This window comes from Desmodus rotundus, chromosome 4 (genome assembly GCF_022682495.2).
Source record: "Desmodus rotundus isolate HL8 chromosome 4, HLdesRot8A.1, whole genome shotgun sequence".
Taxonomy (NCBI): Eukaryota; Metazoa; Chordata; class Mammalia; order Chiroptera; family Phyllostomidae; genus Desmodus; species Desmodus rotundus.
Window position 1 is genome coordinate 52,468,536 of NC_071390.1, and position 11,494 is coordinate 52,480,029.

Genomic DNA, 11,494 nt, shown 5'->3' on the forward strand with positions numbered 1-11,494 from the left:
CCCATGTTTTGCTCAGGGCCTGACTCAGCTATAGACCAACCTGAGATGGCTGCTACTTGTTCTGGGCTTGAAGATTCCCAGGAAAACCAAGCTGTGAATTTAAGTTGGGAGCTGCTAGTGCTGTGTCTGGGGCCACTTAAGAAGAGTTACAGGGCCTGGGGACTCACTGATGTCAGCTGTTGCTTGTTTGATAGGATTTAGGAAGTTGTGAAGCATGAGCCAAGACCAGCTATTTCTATGGACAAGTTATTGTTAACAGCTGTACAGTGAGTGGGATGGAGCATCAGGGGGTCTCCAGGGTGAACCAACAGTGTTAGCCTGGTTGGTGGAGTCTCAGATATGGCATCTGCCTGCTGGTTCTGTGGCTCTGCCCACTTTTCGGTATGGGAGAAAGCTGTCCCCCAGCTCTCACCTTGATGCTAGCCACTTCAGGTCCTCCCTCTGTCATTAGTGCCTTTCAAGCTGCTACCCCAGTGCTGGAGCGCAGAGGGAGTGAATCTGAATAGGTGAGTGTATGTGCGGGCTCTTTAAGAGGAACTGCTTGGGGGTCCAGAAGTTTCTTCCACCGACTCAATCTCTGCTGGGTTTTGCAGTCAGAAATTGTGGAGACTTATCTTCCCAGCCCTGGAATCATGGGCTAGTGATCTGGTTGGGACTGGGACTCCTTGCTCCCAAGATATCCTTTCTGAATTTTTATTCACCACACATAGATTTGGTACCAGCTCATTCCATGTCTCTGCACCTCCCACCAGTCTGGATGGATGTGGATTCTTTAATTCAGTAGTTGTCAGACTTCACTCAACTCTGTTTCTGTTGTTTCTGAGTGATAGTTGTTCCACAATTTAGTTGTAATTTTGATGTGGTTGTGGGAGAAGTCCTAAGTATACTTTTTAAATCCTCATCTGAGGATATTTTTTTCATTGCTTTAATAGAGAGAAGAAAGGAGAGAGAGAGAAACATTGATACAAGAAAGAAGTATTGATTGGTTGCCTCCTGGAAGCACCTCAACCTAGTATCATATGGTCCTGGACTGGGGATCCCACATACAACCTAGGTGTGTGTTTTGTCTGGGAATCGAACCCACAAATTTTGGTTACAGATGACATTCCAACCAACTGAGCCACACTGGCCAGGGCAAAAAATAGGGTTTTTTAGAGAACAGTTTTAAGTTCATAGAAAAATTGAGTGATTTCCCATACATTCCCTACCCCCATTCACATACAGCCTCCTCACTAGCAACATCCCACACCAGAGTTGTACCTTTGTTACAACTGATGAACTTACACTGACACATCATTATCACCCAAGTCCATGGTTTACATTAGAGGTCACTCTTGGTGTTGTACATTCTCTGGGTTTTGAAGAATGTATAGCGTGTATCTATCATTTTCATATCATGCATAGTAGTTTCATTGCCCTAGAAATTCTTTGTGCTCTCCTCATTCATCCCTCCCTTGACATTTTTCATATCAATAACTGTATATATTTGTCATTCTTTTGAATGGTTACATAGTATTCCAATCAATTATGTATTATAATGTAGGCATTTTCTAAACCTGTGTTAATGCAAGTGATACATCCACGAATACACTTGACCCTATATCTTAGTGCAGTTGTGCTATTCCTGTAGGATAGAGTCCTTCTGCAGGATGGCTTTGTCACACAGTATCACATTTATCATTTTGGTAGAGATTGCCCTTTAAAAGCATTCATTCATTCGACAAATATTCCTTGTGTACTATTTTGTGTCAGACATTTACAAGACCCTGGGAATTCAGCTATGAACAAAACAGACACAGTACCTAGTGGAGGATATTATCACTAAACAAATAGTCATCCAAATCAATATATTATCACCATTGTAGTAATATCTCTGAAAGAAAGGTTCAGGCTTGATGGAGAATGTAGACAGAGGAACCTAATTTATACTGGGCATTCAGAGATGGCCTCCATTAAGCTGAGAATTAAAGGATGAATAAGAATAGACTAGGAAGATGGGGAGTCTGGGGATTGACGGGGAGAAAAGGAGGCTTTTAGACAAAGAAAATGTATGTGCGTGGAGGCCCTGAGGTGGGCAGTTGCTGAGCTGGAGGAACACCAGGGCCAGTGTTGGGGAGAAAATCTGAAAATGAGGCTAAAGAGAAAGGCTGGGCCAGGCTGTGCTTGGCCATCCAGGCTGCCTAATTTATAGTGTCCCTGAAAGAGCAAGAAGGGTTCTATTTCCTGAGCTTTTGAGACCAGCAATACTTAGAGGTGTTTTCTTCCCTGTTCTATTACTCTGTGACATTCTTTGATTATGGTCATTCCTTGATTTTCAATAAAAGCCTTTTTGATAAGTAACAGCTCACTTTGAGATTGTCAGATTCAAACTGCACATTAAATTTACTTCACAAGATTGAACAAATTCCCCAAATCCCTGTGCATCCCAGCATTTCTTCTATTTTAGGACTTAAAGTATGAGAGACATTTCCTGTTTCTGCAAAATCAATCTGTTCATCTAAAGCAAACCGTGATTGTTCCATTCAGCTCACATTCCAGAAGCTCTCTCTGGGGGTCCTGGATCCTGCCTTGTTCTATTCAATGAAATGTAAGGCCTGAGTGGGAGGGGGAGTCCTGGGAAACTGGATGTTTAGCATCTTGCTTTCCAGTTCCATCCCTGATGCTGTGGCTGCTATCAAACACAGACCTTTCAGTCTATGTGTCGCGTTGGCTCCCACAATATCCTGTGATTAACCTGTCATTGATAGTCCCCACTTTGTTTATTTTTTTCTATTAGTGTTCAATAAATATTTATTGAATATGTTGAATGGGTATTAGAAAACATCTAAATCACAGTACATGATTTAATGGAATATTATGCAAGCATCAAAAAGAATGAGGTAGCCCTGGATGGTGTAGCTCAGTGGATTGAGCATGGGCCTGTGAACCACAGGGTTGCTGGTTTGAGTCCCAGTCAGGGCACATTCTTTGGTTGTGGGCCACGTCCCCCATAGGGGGTGTGCAAGAGGCAACCACACATTGAGTTTCTCTCCCTATCTTTCTCCTTCCCTTCTCCTCTTTCTAAAAGTAAATAAATAAAATCCTTTTAAAAAAGGAATGAGATAGATATATATTTACTGATATAGCAAGATATCCATGATCTGTTAAGTGAAAAAACCATTACAGAACACATATAATACTGTCTTCTTTTTCTTTTTTCTGTTCTTTTTTTAAAAATTATATTCTATTGATTATGCTATTATAGTTGTCCTGATTTCCCCCCCACACACTTTATCCCCCTCAACCCAGCACCCTACATTCCCTCAGGCAATCTCCCCCCATTGTTCATGGTCATGGGTCACGTGTATAAGTTCTTTGGCTTCTCCATTTCCTATACTGTACTTTACACCCCCATAGCTATTCTATAACTACCTATTTATAATTTTTTTTGCCTTTCAACTATTTTATATTTATCTACACACACCACCAACAGCTATCATTTTCACTTTATAAATGAGAAGTTCAAGTCAGGTAACAGAGCAAGGCCTCTAAGTGTTGGTGCTCTCTCTTGCACACTTTCTTTCTCAGGGGAGTTGGCGGAGGAGCCCAGGTTCTCATACCTTTAACTCCTAGAACCTGCAGGTTTCTGACACACAGGTGGAGGTGCCAAAGCAGCTACACTCAGACCAGAAGGCAAAAGCACTTGTGAGCATTTAATGAATTCCCCTCTGTGTGGCTTCAAGCTACCAGCACACAAGCCCCACCAACACTCTTAATCTTCTCCTCAGCTCTTCTGCTGAAGAATTGGGCCTTCACAATGACAGGCTGCTTTGGGAGCTTTCCCTTCCCCAGAACTTTGTAGTAGCCCGATTGCACCACATCAATGATGGGAGTGGCTCCAGTCTTGTTTTTGGCGGCATTTACCCGTGTCTGCTCACTGACCAAGGTCCACAGTTTATCCAGGTTGACAGTGGGGCAGAAGCTCTGGTTCTTCTTTAAGTGGTAGTGCCTCATACCAACTTTCCCAACGTATCCTGGGGGATATTTGTCGAAGTTCATCCTGTGATGATGCAAGCCACCAGCATGACCTCAGCCTCCCGGGTGCTTCCCGTGCTTGCGGATGTGGCCGTGGCCATGGCTCGCGTGGCCCCTAAGTTTCTGGGTCTTCCTCAGTCTGGATGGCATGTTGGTGGCCGAGACGCAAAAAAAAAAAAAAAAAAAAAAAAGCCCTATTTATAATTCTTAATCCCCTTACTTCTTCACCAATTCTGCCCCGACCTGCTCCCATCTGGCAACTATCAAAATGTTCTCCGTGTCCATGATTCTCTGTGTTCTTGTTTGCTTAGTTTCTTTTTTAGATTCAGTCATTGATGGATTTGTATTTATTGCCATTTTATTGTTCATAGTTTTGATCTTCTTTTTCTTAAATAAGCCCCTTTGACAGTTCATATAATAATGGTTTGATGATGATAAACTCCTTTAGTTGTTTCTTGTCTGGGAAGCTCTTCAACTGCCCTTCCATTATAAATGATAGCTCTGCTGGGGAGAGCAATCTTGGCTGTAGGTCCCTGTTCTTCATGACTTTAAATATTTCTTGCCAGTACCTTCTAGCCTGCAAAGTTTCTTTTCAGAAATCAGCTGACACTCTGACAGGAACTCCCCTGTAGGTAATAACTGCTTGCTGCTGTTAAGATTTTCTCTTTCTCTTTAACCTTTGGCATTTTAATTATGATGTGTCTTGGTGTGGTCCTCCTTGGATCCATCTAGTTTGGGACTCTCTATGCTTCCTGGACTTGTATGTCTATTTCCTTCACCAAATTAGGGAAGTTTTCTTTCATTATTTTTTCAAATAGATTTCCAATTTCTTGTTCTTTCTCCTCTCTTTCTGGCACCCCTATGATATGAGTGTTGGACTTCTTGAAGTTGTCACAGAGGCTGCTCATAGTATCCTTGTTTTTTTTAATTCTTTTTCTTCTTGTTCTGATTAGTTGTTTTTGTACTTCCTTATGATCCAAATCATTGATTTGATTCTCAGCTTCATCCATTCTACTGTTGCTTCCCTGTAAATTGTTCTTTATTTCAATTAGTGTATCCTTCATTTCTGTCTGGGTCTTTTTTTATGCTTTTGAGGTCCTCACTAGGTTCCTTGAGCATCCTTGTAACCAGTGTTTTGAACTCTGCCTCTGACAGATTGCTTATCTCCATTTTGTTTAGCTCTTTTTCTGGAGTTTTGATCTGTTCTTTCGTTTGGGCCGTGTTTCTTTGTCTCCTCATTTTGGCAGCCTCCCTGTGTTTGTCTCTAGATATTAGGTAGAACTGCTTTGACTCCGTGTCTCCGTAGTGAGGCCTAATGTAGGAGGTGTCCTGGAGGGTCCAGTGGCACAGCCTCCCCTATCACCCAACCTGGGTACTGGAGGTGTGCCCTTCATGTGGGCTGAGTACACCTTCTTCTTGTAGTTGAGTCTTGGTTGCTGTTGGCAGGTCAATAGGAGAGATATACCAGGCCAGTCAGTTACAAGGATTGGGTGTGACCACTGACCGCCAACCTCCGCCTTCTGTGGAGTATTAGCTGTACAGGGACAGGGTGGTGGTGCTCTCAACATGGTCTGTAGCTGTGCACTGGGTGCACTGGCTCTGGGTTTTCCTGGGTGGTACAGGGCAAGATCAGTCCCCACCCATGTTCCCAGGACTACCCCTCCCAAACTATAAAGCAATCTCTGCTGCTTATGCTGGGCTTGGAGATCCCCAGGTGAAGCCAAGCTATGAAAATAGGCTGGTTGCTCCTAGTGACAGGCCTGGGGCTCACTGAGGCCAGCAGTTGCTTGTTTGATAGGGTTTAGGAAGTTGTGAAGCATGATCGAAGACCAACCATTCATATGGAAAAGCATCTTGGGTGAGCCTGTAATTTGGATGGGGCTGAGAGTCTCTGGGGATCTCCAAGGAAGGTCAAATAGTATTAGCCATATGGATGGTGTCTCAGATATGGAAGGCACCAGCTTGTAGACTTTGTCAGGGGAAGGTTTAGAAAAGGGACAATGGTCTCTGCTCACCTTGATGCCAGATACTTCAGTTTCTCCCTGAATACCATTGGTGCCTTTCAAGCTCCTACCCCAGTACTGGAGCTTAAAGGGAGTGAGTGTGTGTAGGTGAGTCCATGTGTGGAGAACTCTTGGGGCTCCAGCAATTTATTCCATTGATTCAACCCTGCTGGTTTTTGTATCTGGAACTTGTGGAGTCTTATCTTCCTGGCACTGGAACCCTGGGCTAGGGGGCTGGTGTGTGGCTGGGATTCCTCACTCCCAATAATTCCCTCCTGAATTTTTATCCACCACACATGTATGAGGGAGCAGCCCATTCCACATCTGTGCCCCTCCTATGAGTCTGGATGGAGGTGGTTTCTTTGATTCCATAGTTGTCAGACCTTCATTCAACTCAATCTCTGACAGTTCTGAGTGATGGTTGTTTTATATATTAGTTGTAATTTTGATATGGTTGTGCAAAGAGGAGAGCCATGTGTGTCTGTGCCGCCATCTTGACCAGATGTCCCATCTTCTTTTTCTTTTTAAAATTGTATAATATGTGGAAGACATCTACCTTTTTTTACATGTTTTTATATTGTCAGAATTTGTTACATTTCACAATACATTACTTTCATAGTTAAAATGAATGAAGAGTGACTGAATGAGGGACTTTTTAGGGTCCTCAGAGGGGAGAATGGAGAAGGAAATTCAGTCCTTAAGTTTCTTTCTCCGACCTACTTACCAAGTCTGGGTCCTGTTCTTTCAACTTATATTTGAACAACAGTAATACGAAAAATATTATTCAAAGAAGTTCATAATATAATAAATAAAAAACAAGTTCATAAAAGTATGAGGACATTTTGGGGGGAAAGTTTATATGTGTAGAAAAAGGTCTGAAAGAAAGTGACTGATGGGCTAACCCCAGGTGTGTGGTGGATTAGGGGAAGTCTCTACTTTTATTGCTTGACATTTTACAATATGTGCATATGTCTTTCACTATCAGACAATAATGAAGGCTTAATTTTTGACTATTTCCATATTTCCTTTTCATTTAAGATTTATTCATTCATTCAGTAAATGTTTATTGAGCAGTAGCTATCAGCCTGACACAATACTATGAGTTTTCCTTAAGAAACCCACACTCTGGTGGGGAAGAGTCACAAGAAAACATGTGATGTGAGAGGGTGTATGTCACAGTTCAGTTCTGGCATGAAGTTTGAGGCCATCTGCCAGGAGAGCTAAGGAACAACCCGGGCAGGCTTCACAGATGAGATGTTGCTTATGCACTGAGTCTTGGAGAATGAGGAGCAGTTTGCCAGTTGGATTAGCTGAGGAATGGCCTTCCAGAGAAAGAGAATACCTTGTGTAAAAACACCTTTTATAAAAATGTGGAGGAATAAAAGAGAATATCCTGCTCCTGGATGTTAAACAGTTCAGAGTAGCAGAGCAGAGGTGACGTGGAGAGAACATGGCTGGAGAAGCAGACATCCTAGGAATAGTAAGAATTGTTTGAAGAACTTTGTATGAAAAATACAATGCAGGCATTGTTACCCCATTTAATAGTTGAAGAAACCGAGTCTCAGAAAGAGTAAATGACTTGCCCAAGGCCACATTAGGGGATGTGGCAAAGTTGGAAGGCATTTCTAGGGGTTTTAATCTTCAGGCCACAGTGCTTCCTGGACTGGGCCCCATTCTTAAGAGCCTTCTGGTGTTCTTGCTTAAAGCATTCCAAGTTGCTAGCAAAGAACAGGATCATCCTCACAGTAGGCTCTGACCACACTGGCCACGCTCTTGGCACACTCTTGTACCAAAAGCCACAAAAGAGCTTTCTCCAAGTGAACTTTTCCTAGAAAATTGCGTGTAGACACTCACTCTTGAAGATGGTGGGCACCCCTCAGAAACGATGGAGGAAGCAGGTTTCCTGGCACCCAGCTGTCCTGGGGAGCCACTTTCCATCCTTGCTGCCAACATATAAGTCGTACTTGGACCACCCAAGACAGAGAGCCATGGATGTAGGAGGACCCTACATCCTCAAGAGCTTTATGATGCTGCAAGGGTTTGGAATCAGAAAGCTGATTCTCACACTCACTCTAATGGTTAGAATGAAAAGATTGACAATTCCATGTGTTGACAAGAATGTGGAGCAACTACTTTATAAAGTTAAACATATTTCTACCTAATAAGCATGCTTATGGCAATATTATTCAAAATGACCTAAAATTGAAAGCAACATAAATATTTATCAACAAGAGAATGGATAAATAAGTTGGGTGGTATATTCATAAAATGGAATACTATTCAGCAATAAAAAGAAAAAACTGATATAACCATGTGGACAAGCCTTAAACATATGATATTGAGCAAAAGAAGCCAGGTATAAGAGTATAATTACATTCATATAAAGCTTAATAATACATATAATGAACCTATGAGAATAGAAGTCAGAATATTAGTTACCTTGGGAATTAGGGGCAGTGAATATTTGTGGCAAGGGGCATGGGGGAACTTTTGAGAGTGATGAAAATGTTTTAATCTTGACCTGGGAGGTGGCCACAAGGGTGTATACATATTAAGTATATGTAAGTGATAGCTCAATAAAGGAGATAGAGAAAAAAAGAGAAAGAGAGAGAAAGGTGGGAGAGAGAGAAATACTGATTTGTTTGTTCCACTTATTCACACATTCAGTGGTTGATTCTTGTACGTGCCTTGACAGAGAGCAAACCTGCAACCTTGGTGTATCAGGACGATGCTCTAACCAACTTAGCTACCCAGCCAGGGTCTCATAGGGTGGTTTTTAAATTAAATATTTATTTTATTGTGGTAAGAACACTTAACATGAGACTACCCCCTTAACAGATTTTTAAAAATATACTTTATTGATTATGCTGTTACAGTTGTCCCAGTTTTCCCCCTTTGTCCCCCTCCACCCAGTACCCCCATTCCCTCCAGCAATCACCCCACTTAGGTCATGTCCATGATTCGGGAAGATAAGTTCTTTGGCTTCTCCATTTCCTATACTTTTTGTAACATTCCTCTGTCTGTTTTGTATCTGCCAATTAGGCTTCTTAATTCCTGTACCTTTTCCCCCATTCTCCCCCCTCCCCCTCCCCACTGATAACCCTCCATATGATCTCCATGTCTATGACTATGTTCCTGTTCTGGTTGTTTGCTTAGTTTGTTTTTTTAGATTTAGTTGTTTATAGTTGTGAATTTGTTGCCATTTTATTGTTAATTGTTTTGATCTTCTTTTTCTTAAATAAATCCATTTAACATTTCATATAATAAGGACTTGGTGATGATGAACTCCTTTAGCTTTACCTTGTCTGGAAAGCACTTTCTCTGCCCTTCCATTCTAAATGATAGCTTTGCTGGATAGAGTAATCTAGGTTGTAACTCCTTGCTTTTCATGACTTTGAATATTTCTTGCTAGTGCCTTCTTGCCTGCAAAGTTTCTTTTGAGAAATCAGCTGACAGTCTAATGGGAACTCCCTTGTAGGTAACTAACTTCTTTTCTCTTGCTGCTTTTAAGATCCTCTTTTTATCTTTAACCTTTGGCATTTTAATTATGATGTGTCTTGGTGTGGTCCTCTTTGCATCCATCTAGTTTGGGATTCCCTGTGCTTCCTGGACTTGAATGTCTATTTCCTTCACCAAATTAGGGAAGTTTTCTTTCATTATTTTTTTCAAATAAGTTTTCAATCTCTTGCTCTTCCTCTTCTTCTTCTGACATCCCTACGACTGGGATATTTGTATGTTTGGAGATGTCCCAGAGGCCTCTTAGTCTATCCTCATTTTTTAAAATTATTTTTTCTTCTTGCTGTTCTCATTGAATTCTTTATTTCACTTTATGCAACCTTCATTTCTGCCTGGGTCTTTTTTTATAGCACTGAAGTACCCAATGAGTTTCTGGAGCGTCCTGATAACCAGTTTTTTGAACTGTGCATCTGATAGGTTGGTTATCTCCATTTCATTTCATTCTTTTTCTGGGGTTTTGTTCTGTTCTTTCATTTGGGCCATATTTCTTTGTCTCCTCATTTGGCAGCCTCCCTGTATTTGATTCTGTATATTAGGTAGAGCTGCTGCAACTCCCTGTCTTAGTGTGTCCTATGGTAGAAACACACCTGTAAATTGTGTGGGGTGGAGCCTTAGGTACTTGCCAGGGTCAGGCAACCTCCTTCACTGCTTTGTGACTCTGTGTGGGGGAGGGCTCAGAAAGGTGTCAATGCCCCTGCCTAGATTCTGGAGGATTGCCTGGCACTCACTGGTGTCCTTCCAGCTGTTGCCCTGGTACTGAATTCTAGAGGGGCTTGGTCTGTGTACCTTTTAAGTCTGTGCAGTCCTTTTAAGCAGAGTCTCCTAAACATCTGGAAGTTTGTTCTGCTGCTCCAAACCCCACTGGTTTTTACAGCCCAAAGTTATGGGGACTTGTCTTCCTGGTCCTGGAACCCTGGTCTGTGTGGTCTGGCCTGGGGCTGTGATTGCTCACTCCCAAAGTATCCCTCCCTATTTTTACCCACTACACGTGAATGTGGGACCACTTGTTTTGCTGAGGCTGCCTCTCCACTGTGTACTGTGTCTCCACTCCTCTCCACCCGTCTCTGTGTCTCCTCCCCTCCTACCTGTCTGGATGAATGTGGTTTCTTTAAATCCTTGGTTGCTGGACTTCCATACAGCTTGATTTTCTGATGGTTCTGGGTGTTATTTGTTTCAAAGTCTAGTTGTAATTCTTTCTGTGGTTGCATGAGGAGGTGAAGTATGTTTACCTATGCTTCCATCTTAACCAGAAGTTCCCCTTAACAGATATTTAAGTGTACAATACAATATTGCTTAACTATAGGCACAAAGCAGATCTCTAGAACTTATTCTTTTTGCATTACTGAAACTTTAAACCTATTGATTAGCAACTCCCCATTTCTCCCCCAGCCTGGCCCTAGAAACCGCTATTCTGCTCTCTGCTTCTATAAGTTTATTTTAGATACCTTGTATAAGTAGAAACACACAGGATTTGTCCTTCTGTTATTGGCGTATTTTACTTAGCGTAGTGTTCTCAAGGCTCAACCATGTTGTTGCATATTTTTAGGATTTCCTTCTTTTTTAAGGCTGCATAATATTTCATTCCACGTGTATACCACATCGTCTTTATCCATTCACCCTTCAGTGAACATCTAGGTGGTTTCCATACCCTGACTTTTGTGAATAGTGCTCAATGAACATGGGAGCGCTCATGTAACCAAATGCAGGACCGGCTGCCTGCCGCTATAAAAGCAGGTGCTGATGTAAAGGAAAGTGGTTTATTTTCAGATGCCAGCCACCTGGAAGATGGGGGACTCGTGTCACAAACCCATTTCCTGAGATGATGGGGGAGTCACATCTCAAAGCCCATCGCCACCTTTCAGTGGAGGCAGAGGTGTTTTATAAGGAGGGAGAGTGAAACAGAACAAAGACATGAAGGCGGGGGTGGGGCAGGCTGAAAAATTCTCTGCGTGCGTAGGAGC

At 42.2% G+C, this 11,494-nt stretch overlaps 1 pseudogene; it reads right to left on the reverse strand.

Moving 5' to 3' along the window:
• Window positions 1-3,679: 3,679 nt before the first annotated feature.
• On the reverse strand, window positions 3,680-4,164 carry LOC112305565 (large ribosomal subunit protein uL15 pseudogene; annotated as a pseudogene).
• Between the last annotated feature and the right edge of the window lie 7,330 nt (window positions 4,165-11,494).